We start from the raw sequence: 21,361 nt of genomic DNA on the forward strand, positions 1-21,361 counted from the left end.
TTGGATAACTGAATAGACTAAATGTCAATTGAGCAATTGAATATTTTGACCTCTAGAACTCAGAAGTACAGATAGGGAGTCAGTATATATATTTTTTCTAGTCCTATGGATCAGTTTCTCAAATGTGGACAAAAATTATAATATAGAAATATAATCGAGGCCAACATTAAAGGCTTTTCTTTAAAAGAACTTGATATTAAAGGAGAAGATGAAGATAAGTAGATGGAAGGCAATGGCTAAGACAAGATCTTTAGTATGACTGTTGCGAGAGTGTTCAGAATAATAAATAAAATAAAATTTGATAAAGAGGGAAAATTACTGAAGAATTGTTAATGTGTGACCTATATGGGGTAGAAACTATTACATAAGCCAGAGGAGTAGCCTGATTTTTATTTCTTTCTTAAGTTCTGTGGTAGTTTGAGTTTGATAATTTGAATACAATGCATGGCCCCCAACACTCAGGTGTTTTATTAATAGTGAGCTTGTAACATGAGTCTCCAGTGGCACAGCTGGAGGAGGTGTCACTAGGGTGGATCTTGAAGTTCAGCCCTAAGGTGTGTTTAGGGCTATGGTAGTTCGAATCTGTCTTCCCTAGTAGACTCGGGCATTGTTAAAATTGATTTTTCAGCTTCTTCCCCTAGCAGGAAGTCTCCTGCTACAGGGCAGGGTTATTACTGAGGGCAGATCCAAGTTCTATCCTAAGGGTATGAGGAGTGCTTGAGCTCTACTGGGATTCTTGTGTGATTTGGTACTTTCTTTGAGATGCTGCTGGTGGTTTTTCTGTCTTTGTCAATCTGTGAAAGGCTGACAGCTTGTCCCACCATTATGGAACTTCTGTTCTATCAGCCAAAAATAAATCCTTCTACCCCATAAAAAAAAAAAATTAAAAAAATAAATAAATAAAAACCTCGCAGGAAGAGACCGAATAGGAAGATCGTGTATACTGCAGTTATCAAGAGAATTCCCTGCATATCTGCAGAATCTCTTAAAAAACAAAAGGCCTACTCCCAAGTGAGACTTCTGACACACATAAAACTTGTTAAGAAACAATCTAATGTAATAAGACAAGAGATATTGTTGCCATGTTAAATCTCATGTTAAGTAAGTTTTGACTAGTGTTTGTAGATCTGCTTTCTGGAAACATTGAGTAGACACCCAGAATCACTGAGAGATAAATCTCAATGATAACCTTAATTTACTTACACTCAGCTAACTCTCTAAATAATCACAGTCCAAATTTACAAGCTGTGCAACAGGCAGGGAAGGAAAGGACAAACACTGCGGTAAGTTCTTGTCCTTCAAGGGTGTGAGGTCATAACTCAGAAGTCACTCTTGCCCAAATCCTTCTGTTTCTTCAATGGCAAACAGCAGCTTTTCCTTCCGTTGCTCATAGCTCTTGTAGGGTGGGAGGTCCAGGCGGTTAGAACAGGTATGGCTTCTGGGTAACCAATTTTCTTTCCCAACTTTTTCAATGCAAAATTTCTGTGGTCCATTAATCCCCATGAGGTCATCAAACCCTCCAACTGGCAATCAGCAAGTCCCAGTAACAAATTTCAGAAGTCTCATTCTCTTCTTATTATCAATTTCTTTAACAAACTGCCAAAACCACATAATTGGTTTGCTTGTCTGAGTGTAGTGACGGTAGATGGCATGTCCTTTCCAGTCACTCAAATCAATCTCCTGCATCCTATGTAAAAGGGCCTCTAATTCCTTCACATCAAAGTACTGCAAATATTGCTGAGGAAGAATTTCATTAAATCCTTCAAAGAAAGCTTGTGTTTGTTCTTCAGCACCTCGAGACAACCTCCACTCAGTTAGCATTCTTATGTGTTCCTCCTCATTTTCTTCTGTCACAAGAATATTTCCACCATTGGGCTTCAAATCATGACTCTTAATTTCACCTAGAATTTGTTTGTCAACGGAAAAGTACATTTGTAAACCACATTCTTCAATATTGTTTTCTTTAACCCAGATGAGAGAATTGTAAAATTCTGGATCAATAGATTCTAAATCCTTAAGTCCAACTGGTTTGTTCAAGGTACGTTTATAGAATGGTAAAGAAAAACCAGTGTCTATGAATTTCCCATAGAATACAGCCATGGCAATAAACCTGCCAATATTTCAGGTGACCAGGATTGATATAAGAAGCAGGGTTTTATCTGCAAACAGTAGTTATCTTTTCCTGCATATTCAAATAGGCAATACATTGGATTCAAAACTTCATGTGACAAAAGAAAGAACCATTATCTGACACCAAAACCGGAAATACTGAACCTTTGCCTTGAAGTCACGAACATAGGCTTTCTGGGGTCCATTGTCCAGAACAGACTTTCCTGTGTGGGGGACAATGTAGGTGGTTGTTCTTCTATTGTGGTCCACGAAGTATGGAATTCCATCTACTGTGAATCTCATTTCCCAGCCTTCAGGTAAGGGCTTTTCGTTTAGTTGACCCTGATTTCTAGGGACTTCGCATTGGGTAATTCGTGTGTTGTGGTTGACAAAATATACTCTTCCATTGCTATCCGTACTCTTCTCCCATCCAGGTGGTAATGGACCAAGGGGATCAAATTCTTTATTTTGTGATGTAGCAAATGAATCTTGATTCCGGGAGTTAGAGGTTCAAGTCTATCCCACGTTGCTCTTTTCTCAACATGATCTACATAATAAACACGTCTATGCTGGTCCACTCTCTGCTCCCAACCAGGTGGTAGGGGAACTTGAGTTACAGGATTTATAGAATATAATGGCCTTGAGCCTCCAGATATTGTAATAGGAATTATTAATCCAGATGTTGCACCTTCAAATGTATTTGTATTGGTGGAAGCCAGAGAGCCTGTACTAGACCCATCACTTTCAGAATTGGAAGATGGTGAACCATTGACAGATGCTGGAGTTGACTCTGTAGCCTCAGGGTGGTCTGTAACTGACAGCGATCCTCCATGTCCTATTGAGTTGAATTCTTATATTAAAATGTAGTTATCTACCTACATATTTACTAAATTTATGAGATTAAGTGTAAGAAAAAAAGCTTTGATTCTGCATAATGATTCAAGATACAATTAGGGACCTAGAAATATTATGTGAAAATGTACAAATATCACCCAAAAGGCTTTCTGCCCTATATTTATAAAACACAGAAGCTATATTTGAAGTAGTCCTGGCCCTAGTTCTATAGGACTTGGCTATTTAATATTTTTATGGAAGAAATGTTTAGTTCTGGAAAAGGTAAATGCTTCTGTATATTTTTGCAGCCTGGGGTCCCCCGGCTTCATTTCTTCCTTTAAGTGGCAACATGTATATGTCTTCCCTGCTGTGTTAGGAAAAAGGGGGCTGGATATCCCAAAAATCAGAGAGTATGTAAAAATATTGCAAATAGACAGCAGACATATTTACCAAGTGTACTTAAATTTTGGTCCTAAATGAATATTTGGAAATAGATTTATTATAAGTGTTTAATTAGAACTTTAAAAAAATCTGAACAACATTGCTTTTAAGATCCTTTTTCTTGTTTTAATATTTTTTATTAATTAGTTTTGTATTCAGCAAATACAGTCAGTTTGGTACCATTATTAGACTCATCCATGACTTAGCCCCTCCCCACTGGCACCTCTTTCACAATTTGGGGGAAGTTTTCTTTTATGATTTTGTTGAAGATGCCAATTATGCTTTGGAGTGAAATTCTTCTTCTACTATGCCCTGAGTTCTTTTTTTTTAATTATTATTAACATTTTCCATGATTATAAAAATATCCCATGGTAATTCCCTCCCCACCCCCCCACTTTCCCCTCTGAAATTCCATTCTCCATCATATTACCTCTCTATCTCAATTATTGTACTTACATATATACAATATCAACCTATGAAGTACCCTCCTCCTCTCCTTTCTCTTCCATTTATATCTCCTTTTTAACTTACTGGCCTCTGCTACTAAGTATTTTCCTTCTCACGCAGAAGCCCAATCATCTATAGCTAGTAACCACATATGAGAGAGAACATGTGGCACTTGGCTTTCTGGGCCTGGGTTACCTCACTTAGTATAATCTTTTCCAGGTCCATCCATTTTTCTGCAAATTTCATAACTTCATTTTTCTTTACCGCTGAATAGAACTCCATTGTATAAATGTGCCATATCTTCATTATCCACTCATCTGTTGAGAGACATCTAGGCTGGTTCCATTTCCCAGATAGTATAAATTGAGCAGCAATAAACATGGTTGAGCACGTACTCCTAAGGAAATGAGATGATTCCTTCAGATATATGCCTAGGAGTGCTATAGCTGGGTCATATGGTAGATCAATCTTTAGCTGTTTTAGGAATCTCCACACTGATTTCCAAAATGGCTGGACCAGATTGCATTACCACCAGCAGTGTAGAAGGGTTCCTCTTTTTCCACATCCCTGAAAACATGTATGATCATTTGTTTTCATGATGGTAGCCAATCTGCAGGAGTGAGATGGAATATCAATGTAGTTTTAATCTGCATTTCCCTGATAACTAGTGACGTAGAACATTTTTTTAGATGCTTATATGCCATTTGTATTTCTTCCTTTGAGAATGCTCTATTTAGCTCCATAGCCCATTTTTTGATTGGCTTGTTTGATTCCTTATTATTTAACTTTTTGAGTTCTTTGTATATCCTAGATATTAATCCTCTATCAGATATATAGCTGGCGAAGATTTTTTCCCATTCTGTAGGTTTCCTCTTGGCTTTTTCCACTGTGTCCTTTGCAGTGAAAGATATTTGTAATTTCATGAGGTCCCAGAGATTAATCTGTGGTTTTATTGCCTGAGCAATTGGGGTTGTATTCAGAAAGTCTTTGCCAAGACCAATATGTCGAAGGGTTTCCCTACATTTTCCTCTTGGAGTTTCAGAGTTTCAGGATTGATGTTAAGGTCTTTAATCCATTTGGACATAATTCTTGTGCATGGCGAGAGAGAAGAATCTATTTTCATCCTTCTGCAGATATATATCCAGTTTTCTCAACACCATTTTCTGAGGAGGCTGTCTTTTCTCCAGTGAGTATTTTTGGCATTTTTATCAAATATTAGGTGGCTATAGCTACTTGGGCTTACATCTGGGACCTCAATTCTGTTCCACTGATCTACATGTCTGTTTTTGTGCCGATACCATGCTGTTTTTGTTACTATGGCTCTAGATAGTATAGGTTAAATCAGGTATGGTGATATCACCAGCCTTATTTTTGTTGCTCAGTATTATTTTAGATATTCGAGGGTTTTTGTGATTCCAAATGAATTTTTGGATTGTTTTTTCTATTTCCATGAAGAATGCCTTTGGAATTTTGATAGGGATTGCATTAAATGTGTAGATTGCGTTAGGTAAGATTGCCATTTTCACAACATTGATTCTTCCAATCCAAGAACAAGGGATGTTTCTCCACTTTCTAGTGTCTTCTGCAATTTCTTGCTTGACTGTTTTAAAGTTCACATTGTAGAGATTTTTTACTTACTTCGTTAGGTTTATTCCAAGGTACGTTATATTTTTTAATGCAATTGTAAATGGGAGTGATTCTCTGATTTCATCCTCTGTGTGTTTGTTGTTAGCATATATGAAGGCTACTGATTTCTGTGTATTTATTTTGTATCCTGCTACATGGCTGTAAGTTTTGATCAGCTCTAACAGCTTGCTAGTAGAGTCTTTAGGGTCCTTTATGTATAGAATCATGTCTTCTCTAAATAATGATAACTTGATCTCTTCCTTTCCAATTTGTATCCCATTTATGTGTGTCTTTTGCCTTATTGCTATGGCTAAGACTTCCAAAACTATATTTAATAAAAGTGGGGACAGTGGACACCCTTGTCTTGTTCCTGATTTTAGTGGAAAAGATTCCAATTTTTCCCCATTTAGTAATATGTTGGCTGTAGGCTTGTCATATATAGCTTTTATTATATTGAGATATTTTCCATATATTCCCAGTCTCTGTAGGACTTTTATCTTGAAGGGATGTTAGATTTTGTCAAATGCTTTCTCTGCGTCTAATGAGATGATCTTGTGATTTTTGTCCTTCAACCTGTTTATATAATGTATTACATTTATAGATTTGCGTGTATTGAACCATCCCTGCATCTCTGTGATAAAGCCTACTTGGCCAGGGTGAATGATCTTTTTGATGTATTCTTATATTCTGTTTGCCAATATTTTGTAGAGAATTTTTGCATCTATGTTCATGACGGAGATTGGTCTGTTGTTTTCTTTTTTTGTTCTATCTTTGCCTGGTTTTGGTATCAGGGTGATGGTGGCCTATAGAAGGAGTTTGGTAGAATTCCTTCTTTTTCTCTTTCCTGGAAAAGTTTAAGAAGCAATGGTGTTAGCTCTTCCTTAAAAGTCTGCTAAAATTCAGCAGTGAATCCATCTGGGCCTGGGCTTTATTTAGATGGGATATTATTGATAACTGTTCAGATCTCCATGTTTAGTATAGGTCTATTTAAGTGATTAATCTCATTTTGATTTAATTTAGGTAGGTCATATAAATCAAGAAATCATCCATTTCTTTCAGATTTTCATACTTTGTGGAGTATATACTATTATTGTATGTCCCTATGATTTTTGAATTTCTCTGGAATCTGTTGTGATGTTACCTTTTTCCTCTCTGATTTTATTAATTTGTGTCTCTTCTTTCTTTCTTTTGGGCAGATTTGCTAAGGGTTTATCAATCTTGTTTATCCTTTGAAGAATCAACTCTTTGTTTCATTAATTATTTGGATTGTTTTTTTTTGTTCTTATTTCATTAATTTCTGCCCTAATCATTATTATTTCTTCCCATGTACTGATTTTTGGTTTGCCTTCTTTTTCCAAGGCTTTAAGGTGAAGCATTAGGTCGTTTACTGGCGACCTTTCTACTTTCTTAATATAGGCACTTAAGGCTATAAATTTACCTCTTATAACTGCCTACAATGTGTCCCAGAGATTTTGATATGTTGTGTTCTCATTATTGTTTGACTCTATAAATTTTTTGATCTCCTTTGTGATTTCTTCATTGACCCATTCATCATTTAGTAGTGTATTGTTATTTTATTTTGGATTAGCTACTCAGCTGTGTTTGTAATTAAGATAAATTTAATCAGTGAAAATGGAAAAAAATAAAATCTATTAATTTTTCCTAATGATTTAAAATTATTCCAAAATTTACATATAAAAATAAATCTTAAAGTTTATTTGAAAATAAGTGATTTAATGACATATATTGCATGCATGACATATATTGAATTTTGTTTTTTATTATTTTTAATTTTTTAAAAAATTAACCTCCTTTTTGTTCATTTTTATTTATTTATTTGAGAGAGAAAGAGGCAGATAGAGAGAGAGAATGGTTGCGCCAGTGCCTCCACCCCGTGCAAATGAACTTCAGACGTGTGCACCCCCTTGTGCATCTGGCTAAAGTGGGCCCTGGGGAATCGAGCCTCAAACCAGAGTCCTTAGGCTTCACAACCAAGCACTTAACTGCTAAGCCATCTCTCCAGCCCTATTTTTTTAGTTGAATTTATTTATTTATTTATTTTTATTTTTAAATTTTAATTTATTATTTTTATTTATTTATTAATTTATTATTTATAATTTATTTATTAATTTATTATTTTTCTTATCAGCAAATACAGGCAGTTTGGTACCATTGTTTAGGCTCATCCATGATCTACCCCTCCCAATGAACCCTCCTTGTTGATGTAAATGGGTCGTGCATTGTGGAGTTAGCCCACAGTTATTGGTACTATAAATGTCTCTGCATATCCTGACCAAACATGTGACTCTGACATTTTTTCCGCCCCTTCTTCCGCAAAATTTCCCTGAGCCATGTTGGGTTCATTTTTGGTCTGCTTAAGTGCTGAGGTGTTAGGGAACTCTGAGGCTCTGGCTCTCTGATTTGGTAGGAGTTGATTTTTCTCTGTGGTGGTCTCCTTCCCCTTTGTGCTGGTATCAGGTTCATCAGGAAAACATCACCCTTGCTTGTTTCGCCAATTGTCCTTAGTTTCAGTCAGGCCCCTTTTGAGGTATGTTGAGGCAACTCTCTCCTTAGGATCTGCATCTATCTGAAAAAGAGAAGCAGATTCTCCAATGGAGAGTAAGTTAGCACCCAGAAAATTAAGATAACATTTTTTGATAGAGAGTTTGATAGGTATAGGCCCTCTTGTACCCCATGATTGATGATAGCTTGAAAATTGAGAGTGGGCTTATGTTTGGGTATGGTTCTGACTTGTTTCCCAGCTCCAGCTATGGGTCTCTTACCACTGAGGGGATCACTTAGCCAAATCAAGAGCAATTGGTTCCCCAGCATGGCTGTGTGCCACTATTGCACTTGTGTGGGCATCACACCAGGTTATTTCTTACTAATTAGGTTAGACAATGAGTTGCTTGGACAGATATTGGTCATTTCCCCCAGTCGCCTATGTAGCACCTTCTGGCACTAGACACGCTGACTGTCTGGGGACTGACTCTCTCCTGGCTTCCAGACCATGCCATTCCATTTTACATGTCAGTTGTGTATGGAGTCTTCAGCAATAGGGTCTTACCACTGGCCTTTTCCAGCCCTATTTTTAAATTATTTTTATTTATTTATTTGAGAGAGAGGGGGAAAGAGAGGGAGCGAGAGAGAGAGAGAGGGAGAGTGAATGAGAATGCCAGGGCTTCCAGCCACTGTAGAGGAACTACAGATGCATGTACCCCCCCCCTTAAAATTCAGCCCACATTATATACTTTTTTGGTTTTTGTTTGTTTGTTTAATTTTTATTAACAATTTCCATGATTATAAAATATATCCCGTGGTAATTCCCTCCCTCCCCATCCCCACACTTTCCCATTTGAAATTCCATTCTCCATCATATTACCTACCCATTACAGTCATTGTAATTACATATATACAATATCAACCTATTAAGTATCCTCTTCCCTTCCTTTCTCTACACTTTATGTCTCCTTTTTACCTTACTGGCCTCTGCTACTAAGTATTTTCATTCTCACGCAGAAGCCCAATCATCTGTAGCTAGGATCCACATATGAGAGAGAACATGTGGCGCTTGGCTTTCTGGGCCGGGGTTACCTCACTTACTATAATACTTTCCAGGTCCATCCATTTTTCTGAAAATTTCATAACTTCATTTTTCTTTACCGCTGAGTAGAACTCCATTGTATAAATGTGCCACATCTTCATTATCCACTCATCTGTTGAGGGACATCTAGGCTGGTTCCATTTACCAGCTATAAATTGAGCAGCAATAAACATGGTTGAGCACATACTTCTAAGGAAATGAGATGAGACCTTTGGATATATGCCTAGGAGTGCTATAGCTGGGTCATATGGTAGATCAATCTTTAGCTATTTTAGGAACCTCCACACTGATTTCCACAATGGCTGGACCAGATTGCATTCCCACCAGCAGTGTAGAAGGGTTCTTTTTTTTCCACATCCCCACCAATATTTATGATCATTTGTTTTCATGATGGTGGCCAATCTGATAGGAGTGAGATGGAATCTCAATGTAGTTTTAATCTGCATTTCCCTGATGACTAGTGACATAGAACATTTTTTTAGATGCTTATATGCCATTCATATTTCTTCCTTTGAGAATGCTCCATTTAACTACATAGCCCATTTTTTTGATTGGCTTGTTTGATTCCTTATTATTTAACTTTTTGAGTTCTTTGTATATCCTAGATATTAATCCTCTATCAGATATATAGCTAGAGAAGATTTCTTCCCATTTTGTAGGTTGCCTCTTTTCTCTTTTCACTGTGTCCTTTGCAGTGCAAAATCTTTGTAATTTCATGAGGTCCCAGTGATTAATCTGTGTTTTTATTGCCTGAGCAATTGGGGTTGTATTCAGAAAGTCTTTGCCAAGACCAATATGTTGAAGGGTTTCCCCTACTTTTTCCTCTAGAAGTTTCAGAGTTTCAGGTCTGATGTTAAGGTCTTTAATCCATTTGGACTTAAATCTTGTGCATGGTGAGAGAGAAGAATCTTTTTTCATCCTTCTGCAGATATTTATCCAGTTTTCAAAACACCATTTGCTGAAGAGGCTGTCTCTTCTCCAATGAGTATTTTGGGCATTTTTATTGAATATCAGGTGGCTATAGCTACTTGGGCTTACATCTGGGTCCTCTATTCTGTTCCACTGATCTACATGTCTGTTTTTGTGCCAGTACCATGCTGTTTTTGTTACTATGGCTCTGTAGTATAGGTTAAAATCAGGTATGGTGATACCACCAGCCTAATTTTTGTTGCTCAGTATTATTGTAGATATTCGAGGTTTTTTTTTTGTGATTCCAAATGAATTTTTGGATTGTTTTTTTCTATTTCCATGAAGAAAGCCTTTGGAATTTTGATAGGGATTGCATTAAATGTGTAGATTGATGTTGGTAAGATTTCCATTTTCTTTTTTCTTTTCTTTTCTTTTTTTTTTTGAGCGACAGACACAGAGAGAAAGACAGATAGAGGGAGAGAGAGAGAATGGGCATGCAAAGGCTTCCAGCCTCTGCAAACTCCAGACACGTGTGCCCCCTTGTGCATCTGGCTAACGTGGGACCTGGGGAACCGAGCCTCAAACCGGGGTCCTTAGGCTTCACAGGCAAGCGCTTAACCACTAAGCCATCTCTCCAGCCCAAGATTGCCATTTTCACAATATTGATTCTTCCAATCCAGGAACAAGGGATGTTTCTCCACTTTCTAGTGTCTTCTGCAATTTCTCGCTTGAGTGTTTTAAAGTTCTCATTGTAGAGATTCTTTACTTCCTTGGTTAGGTTTATTCCAAGGTACTTTTTTTTTTTTTTGATGCAATTGTGAACGGGAGTGATTCTCTGATTTCATCCTCTGTGTGTTTGTTGTTAGCATATATAAAGGCTACTGATGTCTGTGTATTTATTTTGTATCCTGCTACATGGCTGTAGATTTTGATTAGCTCTAACAATTTGCTAGTAGAGTCTTTAGGGTCCTTTATGTATAGAATCATGTCATCTGCAAATAATGATAACTTGATCTCTTCCTTTCCAATTTGTATCCCTTTTATGTATGTCTCTTGCCTTATTGCCATGGTTAAGACTTCCAAAACTATATTCAATAAAAGTGGGGACAATGGACACCCTTGTCTTGTTCCTGATTTTAGTGGAAAAGCTTCCAGTTTTTCCCCATTTAGTAATATGTTGGCTGTAGGCTTGTCATAAATAGCCTTTATTATATGGAGATATGTTCCTTCTATTCCCAGATTCTGTAGGACTTTTATCATGAAGGGATGTTGGATTTTGTCAAATGCTTTCTCTGCATCTAATGAGATGATCATGTGATTTTTGTCCTTCTAACCGTTTATGTAATATATTACATTTATTGATTTGCGTATGTTGACCCACTCCTGCATCTCTGGGATAAAGCCTACTTGGTCAGGGTGAATGATCTTTCTGATATAATCTTGTACCCTGTTTGCCAATATTTTGTTGAGAATTTTTGCATCTATGTTCATGAGGGAGATTGGTCTGTAATTTTCTTTTTTTTGTTCTATCTTTGCCTGGTTTTGGTATCAGGATGATGCTGGCCTCATAGAAGGAGTTTGGTAAAATTTCTTCTTTTTCTATTTCCTGGAAAAGCTTAAGAAGCAATGGTGTTAGCTCTTCCTTGATGGTCTGGTAAACTTCAGCAGTGAATCCATCTGTGCCTGGGGATTTTTTCGTTGGGAGATTATTGGTAACTGTTCGGATCTCCATGTTTGTTATAGGTCTATTTAAGTGATTAATCTCATTTTGATTTAATTTATATAGGTCATATAGATCAAGGAAATCATCCATTTCTTTCAGATTTCATACTTTGTGGAGTATATGCTTTTATAGTATGTCCCTATGATTTTTTGAATTTCTATGGAATCTGTTGTGATGTTACTTTCTTCATCTCTGATTATATTAATTTGTGTCTATTCTCTTTTTCTTTTGGTCAGATTGCTAAGGGTTTATCAATCTTGTTTATCCTTTCAAAGAACCAACTCTTTGTTTCATTAATTCTTTGGATTGTTCCTTTTGTTTCTATTTTATTAATTTCTGCCCTAATCTTTATTATTTCTTCCCGTCTACTGATTTTTGGTTTGCCTTGTTCTTCTTTTTCCAAGGCTTTAAGGGGAAGCATTAGGTCGTTTACTTGCGACCTTTCTAATTTCTTAATATAGGCAATTAAGGCTATAAATTTACCTCTTAGAACTGCCTTCATTGTGTCCCAGAGATTTTTGTATGTTGTGTTCTCATTATCATTTGACTCTATAAAGTTTTTGATTTCCTTCTTGATTTCTTCATTGACCCATTCATTATTTAGTAGTGTATTATTTGGTTTCCATGATTTTGTGTATGCTCTATAGCCTTTCTTGCTACTGATTTGTAGTTTAATTCCATTGTGGTCAGAGAGATTGCACAGAATTATTTCAATTTTCCTGAATTTGTTAAGATTTGCTTTGTGTCCTAATATATGGTCTATTTTAGAGAATGTTCCATGTGCTGCTGAAAAGAATGTATATTCTGCAGCATTTTGATGAAATGTCCTGTATGTATCTGTTGGGTTCATTCCTTCTATGACCTAATTTAGTCCAGATGCCTCTCTCTATTTTTTCCTGAGGTGACCTGTCAATTGATGAGAGTGGGGTGTTAATGTCACCCACCACCACTGTGGTTGGTATTATCTGTGAACTTAGTTCTAATAGTGTTTGTTTGATGAATTTGGGAGCCATCATATTAGGGGCATATATGTTTAGGATAGCAGTATCCTCCTGTTGGAGGGTGCCCTTTATCAATACAAAGTGACTTTCTTTATCTTTCTTGACCAACGTTGAACTGATGTCTACCTTGTCAGATATTAGGATAGCAACCCCTGCTTGTTTTCTAGGCCCATTTGCTTGAAATGCCATTTTCCAACCTTTCACCCTAAGATAATATCTATCCTTTGTAGAAAAGTGAGTTTCTTGGAGACAACAAATTGTAGGATCCTGCTTTTTAACCCAGTCTGCAAACCTATGTCTTTTGCTTGGGGCATTGAGGCCATTGATTTTAAAAGATATTATTGAGCCGGGCGTGGTGGCGCACGGCTTTAATCCCAGCACTTGGGAGGCAGAGGTAGGAGGATCGCTATGAGTTCAAGGCCACCCTGAGACTACATGGTTAATTCCAGGTCAGCCTGGACCAGAGTGAGACCCTACTTCAAAAAACCAAAAAAAAAAAAAAAAAAAAAGAGATATTATTGAAAGGTGTGTAGTTATGTTTGCCTTTTTTTTTTTTTTTGGTTCCAGTTCTACCTTTGTTTTCTTGTGTTAAATATTATTTGAGTATTGCTTGTTTTTTCCAGGTTACTTATATGTGTCCTTTTCCTTTTCTTCAGCATGGAGGATCCTATCAAGTAATTTCTGTAGAGCTGGTTTTGTCCTCAATTACACCTTTAACCTACTTTTGTCATGGAATGTCATTATTTCTCCGTCTATTTGAATGGATAGCTTTGCAGGATAAAGTAACCTTGGTTGACAGTTGTTATCTTTTGGGACTTGAAATACATCACTCCAAGCCCTTCTGGCTTTTAAAGTTTTTGTTGAATAATCTGCTATAGTCCTGATGGGCTTTCCTTTGTAGGTAACTTGATTTTTCTCTCTAACTATTTTCAATATTTTTTTCCCCTTGGTTTGTATGTTTGGGAGTTTTATTATAATATGGCAAGGAGAGGTTCTTTCCTGGTTTTGTCTCACTGGGGTTCTAAGGGCTTCCTGTATCTGCATTGGCACCTCTTTCCCAATTTGGGGGAAGTTTTCTTCTATGATTTTGTCGAAGAAACCTACTATGCCTTGGGAGTGGAATTCTTCTCCTTCTACTATGCCCTGAATTCTTATATTTGATCTTTTCATAGTGTCCTGAATATCTTGAAATTCCCACTCATACTTTTCTATTAGTTTTTCTTTCTCTTTGTTGGCCTGTATTACATCTGCCACCTGGTCTTCTAGCTTTGATATTCTGTCCTCTCCTTCATCCATCCTACTGGTGAGATTTTCTACAGAGTTTTTTATTTCATTAACTGTGTTCTTCATTGCTAGTAATTCTGACTGGTTTTTCTTTATTATTTCTATTTCCCTATTTATGTCTTGTATTGCCTTCTTTATTTCATTAAATTGGTGTCCTGCATGTTTTTTGATTTCCTCTTTGATTCCTTTGATTTCCTGTTTGATTTCTTCGTTGATTCATTTCATTTGTTCTTTGACTTCTTTGAACATGTTTAAAATCATTCTTTTGAAATCTTTCTCAGGCATTTCCTCTAACTCATTCTCACTGGAGATCATTTCTGAAGCATTAATACTTTTAGATGAATTTATATTGTCTTGATTTTTAGTGTTTCTTGTGTTATAATGTATATATTTTTGCATCTTAGATTAAGTTAATGCTTGGATTTTCTAGCTAGCTGGGTATTCTTGGCTGTATCACTTGATTTGATGTTATATATCTTCAGGGTAGGAGCTTATGGTGTTAGGTTTGGCTCTTAAGACTCTCAGAGTATCTACAAAGGTATTCCTAGGGGTTGAGTTTCCCTGCTATGGGAGTATCCAAGTAGGCTGAGTGGAATAAAATACAGGTAGATTCTAAAATTTAACTAAACACTGTACCCATTCATCAAAAACAGCCCCGAGTATGTATGCAAGAGTAGTTATTATAATGACCAGATCCTCTATCAACAAAGAGGTTTAGATTTCTGGTCTGTTGTTGGATCCAAGTCAGCTTGTGACCAAGTGAGACCCTGGTGCAATCCCAGTTACCTTTAATGATTTTGGTCTCAGTCAAGTTGCTGCCTGGGTCGTTGGGCTGCTGTTCTGATTTCTGGAGTTCGCCACTGGCTTTTCCTTCAGGGCAAACCGAGCCTGGCAAGTGTGGTCCTGCTGATCAGCACCCCCGCTGCTGGAACTGCCACTGATGCTCCTGAAGCTGCCACTGCTGGATCTGTTGCCACTGCTGCTAAAGCTGTTGCTGCTGTGTCTGTCACCTCTGCTGGGTCCACCGCTATTGCTGCCACTGCTGCTGCTGCTTTAGCTGCCATGGCTGGATCCTCCACTGCTGCAGCTGGATCTGCGACTGCTGCCTCTGCAGCTACTGGATCTGCCGCTGCTGGGGCCGCTGCTGCTGGTGCTGGAGCTGCTGCTGATGCTGCTGGACTCTGCTCCTGCTTGGGTCCCGCTGTTGGTCCAAGTTGGTGTGGTCGGGTCCTGGGACTGCTGCTCTGTTTGGTGGAGTTGGGCACAGGTGGTGGGGTAGGGGAGGGAGCTGCAGCAGTTCTAGTTCTCTTGCTGTTTCATGTGTTCTTCTACCTTGTGATCTGCTCCAACGTTGCTCGCTGCAGCTCTCCTTTCACGTTTCTTGAGTTGCAGAGAGCTCAGGTGTGAATGGAAGTTCCCCTCACCTTTTCCTGGCTTTTCCTGCCTGCTGGTGTCTTTCTGGTGTGCTGCTGCAGCTGCATTTCAGCAGACCTGCTGGGGCCGCTTTTGCCAGACTGTGTGGGCTCTGGATCTCTTCTACTTCTCCACTGCCATTTCAATTTCCTATACACCTCAATTTTTAGTAAAAGTGTGTATTTGGCTGAGTTTTTTTGGTCTTTTTCCCCCCTAGGCTGCTTTGGTGTGGTACCTAAGCCGTCATCTTAACCAGAAGTCCACTGAGTTCTTTTTTTTATTTTTTTTTATTAATTATTTTTATGGAGCAAATACAGTCAGTATGGTACCATTAATAGGCTCATCTGTGACCCACCCCTCCCCATGAGCCCCTCCTTGTTGAGGTATAAGAGTCGTGCATTGTGGAGTTAGCCCACAGTTAGAGGTAAGATAAATGTCTCTGCGTATCATGACCCAACATGTGGCTCTGACATTCTTTCCATTCACTCTTTCACAAAATTTTCCTGAGCCATGTTGGGTTCATTTTTGGTCTGTTTCAGTGATGAGGTGTTTGGGGCCTCTGAGGCTCTGGCTGTCTGATTTGGGAGGAGTTGTTTTTTTCTCTGTGTTGGTCTCTTTCCCCCTTATGCTGGTATCCAGTTCATAAGGAAAACAGCACCCTTGCTTGTTTCGCCAATTTTTCTTAGTTTCAGCTGGGGCCCTTTTGAGGTATGATGGAGTAACTCTCTCCTTAGGATCTACATCTATCTGAAAAAGAGAAGCAGATTCTCCAACAGAGGGTAAGTTAGCACCCAGACCAATGAGATAAACCTTACATTTTTATAAAGAATTTAATAGGTGTAGGCCCTCTTGTAGTCCATGATTGATGGTAGCTGGATATTGGAGAGTGGACTTATGTTTGGATATGGTTCTGACTTGTGTCCCAGCTCCAGCTATGGGTCTCATACCACTGAGGGGATCAATTAGCCAAATCAAGAAGAGTTGCTTCCCCACCATGGCTTTGTGTCACTATTGCACTTTTGTGGGCATCACAACAGGTTATTTGCTGCTAAGTAAGTTATATCATGAGTTGCTTAGACAGATATTGGTCATTTCCCCCAGTTGCCCATGTAGCACCTTCTGGCACTAGACACGCTGACTGTGTGGGGACTGACTCTCTTCTAGCTTCCAGCCATGCCATTAAATTTTATGTGTCAACTTCATATGGTGTCTTCAGAAATAGGGTCTTACAACTAACCCTTGGTGGGTCATCAAGTACTGTGACAGAAATCTGTCATTCTTTTAGGAAACCTTGTAGGTCTGTCTGATCAAAAGCTCATTGTAGATGATAGCCCCATGCTGGAACTGGGAGTTACAGGTCAGTGTCCACTAAGAAAATGAGGAAAAAGATAACTAATATTCAAGAGTTAGAGAGAAGAGAGAGAGAGAGAGAGAGAGAGAGAGAGAGAGAGAGAGAGAGAGGTGGTGAGGGAAGATGTAGAAGATTAAGGTTAGCCTTGATCCAATGCTCTCCAGTGTCTTGTGTTTCAGGTGTTCCTTATAAGGTCCTGGTGAAAGTTCAGCCATTTGGTCTGCCTTTTAGGAAGTAGAATTTTATGGTACCACTAAGTTATTGTTTCCCACCCCTTTGAGGCCCTCCCCTCCCTCCACCTCCATCCTAGTCTCTAGTCCCTAAGATGCTTGCTGGATATGTAAGGTACTTGGGTAGATTCAGGTTAGGTGCTGTAGATGACTGAGACTCTGTGGTGATTTTTGTCTGTGATTGGGTAAGTTCACTGAGAATGATCTGTTCCAGGTTCAACCATTTTTCCTCAAATTTCATTGTGTCATTTTTTTTTTAATGCTGTATAAAATTCCATTGTGTAGATATACCCCATTTTAGTTATTCATTCTACTAGTGATGAACATCTGGGTTGATTACAGCTCTTAGCTATTACGAATTGTGCCACTACAAAGATGGTTGAGCAAATCTCTCTGTCCTGTGTTTTGAAGGTTTTAGGCTAGATGCCCAGTCAGGAAATGACTGGGTCTGTTGGTATATCTATAGTCAGCTTTGCAGGAACCTCCATATTTCTTTCTAAAGTTGTTGTACCATCCTACATTTCCACCAACAGTTGATGTTTTCCTACTTCTCCACATCCTTACTAGCATTTATTTTCATTTGATTTTTTGATCTTTGCTATCCTTATTGGGGTAATGTGGAATCTCATAGTTGTTTTAATTAGCATTTTTCAGATGATTAGGAATAATGAACATTTTATTAAGTGTGTGTTTGCCATTTGTATTTCTTCCTCTGTGAACTGCCTGTTCAGCTCTTTGCTCCATTTTGTGAGTGGGGTGTTTGGCTTCTTAATGTTTAGATTTTTGAATTCTTTGTAGATTCTAGAAATTAGGCCTCTGTCAGTTGGATAACCCACAAATACTCTCATTCTGTGGGTATTCAATTGGCTTTGCTTATTATATGCTTGTCTATAAAGAAACTCTTCAGCTTCATATGATCCCAATGGTTGAGTGACTGATTAAGATCATGAGATACTGGGGTTTTGTTCAGGAAATCTTTTTTCCATTCCTATGTCATGGAAAGTACTTCCTATATTTTCTTCCAGTAGTATTTGCGTTTCTGGTCTTATATGGAGGTCTTTGATCCATTTGGATTTGAGTGTAGTGCATGGTGAAATGTGTGGATCAAGTTTCAGTTTCCTGCATATAGTTATCCAGTTTGTCCAGCACCATTTGTTGAATATGCTGCCTTTTTTCCAGTCTATATTGTTAGGGCCTTTGTCAAATATCAAGTAGTTATAGTCACCTCACCCAAAGACAGGGTCCTCGTGTCTATTCCATGGGTCTACACTCCTGTTTCTATGCCAGTACCATGCTGTTTTTATTACTATGACTTTGTAATATAGCTTTATATCAGGTATGGTGAAGCCTCCAGAGGTATTTCATTTGCTCGGGATATGTTTGGGTATGTGAGGCATTCTGCCTTTCCATATGAAATTTGAGATCATATTTTCTATTTCTGTGAAGAACACTGTAGGGGTTTTAATTGGAATTTTATTAAATCTGTATATTGTCTTTGGTAGGATTGTCATCTTCACAATGTTAATTCTGCCTATCCAGGAGCATGGGAGGTCTTTCCATTTTCTCAAGACCTCCTCAATTTCATTTTGAGTGTTTTTATGTTTTTGGTATGTAGAACTTTCGCTTCCTTGATTAACGTTATTCCATGATATTTTAATTTTTTTTGTTGCTATTGAAAATGGGACTATGTCCCTTATTTCATTCACTGTATCTTTGGCATTTGAATATAGAAAGGCTACTGATTTTTGTGCATTGGTTTTGTATCCTGCTACTTTGCAATAGGAGTTAATCACCTTCTGGATTTTTGGTACGGAGTCTCTCCAGTCTTTTACATACACCATCATGACATCAGCAAATATAGCTAAATTAACCTCTTCCTTTCCAAATTGTATCCATTTTATTTGCTTCTCCTATCTTATTGCTTGTGCTAGAATTTCCAGTACTATATTGAAAAGCAGAGGTACGAGAGGACAACCCTATCTTGTTCCTGATCTTAATGGGAATTCCTCCAATCTCTCTCCATTAAGTATTATTTGGGCCTTTGGAGCTTTGTATATTGCCTTTATTATGTTAAGATATGAACCAACCATGCCAATTCTCTCCAATGTTTTGATCATGAAATTATGTTTTATCTTGTCAAAGGCCTTTTCTGCATCTATCAAAATGATCATGTTAAACCTTCTTTATGTGGTGTATTACATTGACTGATTTCCATATGTTGAACCACCCCGTGTTCCTGGAATGAATCCCACTTGGTCAAGGTGGATAATGCTTTTCATGTGTTGTTGGATTCAGGTTGTGAGGATTTTGTTCAGGATCTTTGCATCTAAGTTAATTAGATAAAGAGGCCAGTAGTTTTCTTGTGGCATTCTGCCTGGTTTTGGAATTAGGGTCATACTTGCTTCAAAAAGGGGTTGGGTAGCTTTCCCTGTTCTTCAATTGTATGGCACAGTTTTAGGAAAATTGGTTTGAGTTCTTCCATGAAGGTTTGATAGAATTCAGCTGAGAAGCCATCTGGTCCTGGACTCTTCTTTTTGGGGAGGTTTTTTATTACTTTTTCAATCTCCATGAGTGTGGTGGGTTTATTGAGGTGATTAATCTGCTCTGAATTTTGCTTTGATAGATGGTATGCGTCCAGGAATTTATCCATCTCCTCCACATTATCCAGTTTTGTGGAGTAGAAGTTTTTGAAATAAGTCCTGATGAGTCTCTCAATTTCACTTTTGTCTGTGATGATCTCTCCTTTTTCATTTTGAATTTCATTAATTTGAATCTTCTCCTTTGTTTGCTTGATCAAATTGGCCAGGGATTTGTCCATCTTGTTTATTTTTTCAAAGAACCTGCTCTTTGTTTTGTCAATTGTCGTAATTGTTTCATTGGTTTCCAATTCATTAATTTCTCCTCAGATTTTAATTATTTCTTTCCTTCTGGAGCTCTTTGGGTTGGAATTTTCTTGTTTTTACCAGTGCCTTTAGGTGTATGGTTAGGTTATTGAGTTGGGATCTTTCTGTCTTTTTTATGATGGCTTTGAGTACTATGATTTTTCCCCTGAGGACTGCCTTCATTGTGTCCCATAAGTTTTGGTATGATGTGTTCTCATTGTCACTCAATTCCAGGAATTTTGCAATTTCATCCACTGTCCATTTATTGTTTAAAAGTGTGCTGTTCAGTTTCCAGTTGCCAGTGGGATTCCTGGTGGGTCTTTAGTTGTTGATTTCTAGCATTATAGCATTGTTATCTGATATCATGCATGGAATTATGTCAATTTTCCTAAATATGTGAAGGCAGCCTTGGTGACCCAGTATATGGTCTATTTTAGAGAATGTTCTATGGGCTGCTGAGAAGAATTTGTAGTCTGTATTTGGGATGGAAAGTTCTGTAGATGTCCATTAGGTCTAAGTGATCTATGGTTTTGTTGAGCTCTCTTACTTCCCTGTTGAGTTGCTGTTTGGATGATCCGTCTTTTACTGATAATGGTGTATTGAAGTCCCCAGCTATGATGGTGTTTGTGGTTATTTCTGTTTTATTGTCAAGTAGGTTTTGTTTTATGAACTGTGTTGCCACTATGTTTGGTGCATGCAGATTTATGATTGTAATATCCTCTTGATGGATTGTTCCCTTTACAAGTAGCATATGGCCTTCTTTGTCTTTTTGATTATTTTTGGTTTGAAGTCTATTTTATCTGATACTAATATAGCTACACCTGCTTGTTTCTTCTTCCCATTTGCTTGGAATATTGTTTTCCACCTTTTCACCCTGAGGAGGTGTCTGTCTTTAGTGGTGAGGTGGGTATTTTGAAGGCAACAGTTTGAGGGGTCTAATTTTTTGATCCATCCTGTTAGCTTGTGTCTCTTGATGGGTGAATTAAGGCCATTAATATTTAGGGTAATGACTGTGAGATTCGATTTTATTGTGATAGTAGATGTGTGTTGGTGTTTTCATGGGCTTTGATGTTTTTTGTGCCTACTCTGAGTTTGGTTATTGTGATCTGCTTCTTGTAGGCATTTGAGTTTAGTTATTTGTTTCTTCTATGTGGAGAATTTCCTGAAATACTCTCTGTAGGTTTTGTTTTGTGTTCATATAATTGTAAAGCTGAGTTTTGTCATGGAAAGTTTTTCTTCCACCATCTATTATGAGGGATACTTTTGCCAGGTAGAGTAGTTTGGGTTGGAAGCTATATGTTCTTAGACTTTGGAGTGTTTCCTTCCAGGCCCATCTAGCTTTCAGGATTTACATTGAGAAGTCTGAAGTAATTCTAATGGGGTTACCATTGAAAGTGGTGTGCTCTTTTTCCCTAGCTGCTTTTATGATTTTCTCTTTGGAGTCAATGTTTAGAGCCTTAATTATAATATGTCTTTGAGAGTTTCTCCTTTGGTCCAGTCTGTTTGG

General features: G+C 37.9%; 1 pseudogene; it reads right to left on the minus strand.

The window, feature by feature from the left end:
• Positions 1 to 1,324: 1,324 nt before the first annotated feature.
• Positions 1,325 to 21,361, minus strand: part of LOC101610967 — a 64,886-nt pseudogene continuing 44,849 nt past the window's right edge.

The sequence above is a fragment of the Jaculus jaculus genome, chromosome X (genome assembly GCF_020740685.1).
Source record: "Jaculus jaculus isolate mJacJac1 chromosome X, mJacJac1.mat.Y.cur, whole genome shotgun sequence".
Lineage (NCBI taxonomy): Eukaryota > Metazoa > Chordata > Mammalia > Rodentia > Dipodidae > Jaculus > Jaculus jaculus.